Source organism: Myxine glutinosa, chromosome 7 (genome assembly GCF_964187855.1).
Source record: "Myxine glutinosa chromosome 7, kmMyxGlut1.1, whole genome shotgun sequence".
Taxonomy (NCBI): Eukaryota; Metazoa; Chordata; class Myxini; order Myxiniformes; family Myxinidae; genus Myxine; species Myxine glutinosa.
This window is the reverse complement of record NC_136267.1, coordinates 12618753-12620497: the sequence shown is the minus strand read 5'-3', so window position 1 is coordinate 12620497 and position 1745 is coordinate 12618753.

Below are 1745 nucleotides of genomic sequence, written 5' to 3'. Positions count from 1 at the left end.
TGTTGAAAAACCACTTTTCGCACTTGTGTTAGTGTTGAAATACCACTTTTCGCACTTGTGTTGGTGCAGGAAACCACTTTTGCACATGTATTAGTGTGGAAAAAACACTTTTCGCACTTGTGTTAGTGTTGAAAAACCACTTTTCGCACTTGTGTTAGTGTTGAAAAACCACTTTTTGCACTTGTGTTGGTGCAGGAAACCACTTTTGCACTTGTATTAGTGTGGAAAAAACACTTTTTGCACTTGTGATAGTGTTGAAAAACCACTTTTCGCACTTGTGTTAGTGATGAAAAAACACTTTTCGCACTTGTGTTGGTGCAGGAAACCACTTTTGCACTTGTATTAGTGTGGAAAAACCACTTTTTGCACTTGTGTTAATGTTGAAAACCACTTTTCGCACTTGTGTTAGTGTTGAAAAAACACTTTTCGCACTTGTGTTGGTGCAGGAAACCACTTTTGCACTTGTATTAGTGTGGAAAAAACACTTTTTGCACTTGAGATAGTGTTGAAAAACCACTTTTCGCACTTGTGTTAGTCTTGAAAAACCACGTTTCGCACTTGTGTTGGTGCAGGAAACCACTTTTGCACTTGTAATAGTGTGGGAAAACCACTTTTCGCACTTGTGTTAGTGTTGAAAATCCACTTTTCGCACTTGTGTTAGTGTTGAAAAACCACTTTTCGCACTTGTGTTGGTGCAGGAAACCACTTTTGCACTTGTATTAGTGTGGAAAAAACCACTTTTCGCACTTGCGTTAGTGTTGAAAAACCAATTTTAGCACTTGTGTTAGTGTTGAAAAACAACTTTTCGCACTTGTGTTGGTGCAGGAAAGCACTTTTGCACTTGTATTAGTGTGGAAAACCACTTTTCGCACTTGTGTTAGTGTTGAAAAACCACTTTTCGCACTTGTGTTCGTGTTGAAAAACCACTTTTCGCACTTGTGTTAGTGTTGAAAAACCACTTTTCGCACTTGTGTTAGTGTTGAAAAACCACTTTTCGCACTTGTGTTAGTGTTGAAAAACCACTTTTCGCACTTGTGTTGGTGCAGGAAACCACTTTTGCACTTGTATTAGTGTGGAAAAAACACTTTTTGCACTTGTGATAGTGTTGAAAAAACCACTTTTTGCACTTGTGTTAGTGTTGAAAATACATTTTCGCACTTGTGTTAGTGTTGAAAAACCACTTTTCGCACTTGTGTTAGTGTTGAAAAACCACATTTCGCACTTGTGTTGGTGCAGGAAACCACTTTTGCACTTGTATTGGTGTTGAAAAACCACTTTTCGCACTTGTGTTGGTGCAGGAAACCACTTTTGCACTTGTATTAGCGTGGAAACACCACTTTTCGCACTTGTGTTAGTGTTGAAAAACCACTTTTCGCACTTGTGTTAGTGTTGAAAAACCACTTTTCGCACTTGTGTTAGTGTTGAAAAACCACTTTTCGCACTTGTGTTAGTGTTGAAAAACCACTTTTCGCACTTGTGTTGGTGCAGGAAACCACTTTTGCACTTGTATTAGTGTGGAAAAAACACTTTTTGCACTTGTTATAGTGTTGAAAAACCACTTTTCGCACTTGTGTTAGTGTTGAAAAACCACTTTTCGCACTTGTGTTGGTGCAGGAAACCACTTTTGCACTTGTATTAGTGTGGAAAAAACACTTTTCGCACTTGTGTTAGTGTTGAAAAAACACTTTTCGCACTTGTGTTAGTGTTGAAAAACCACTTTTCGCACTTGTGTTGGTGCAGGAAAC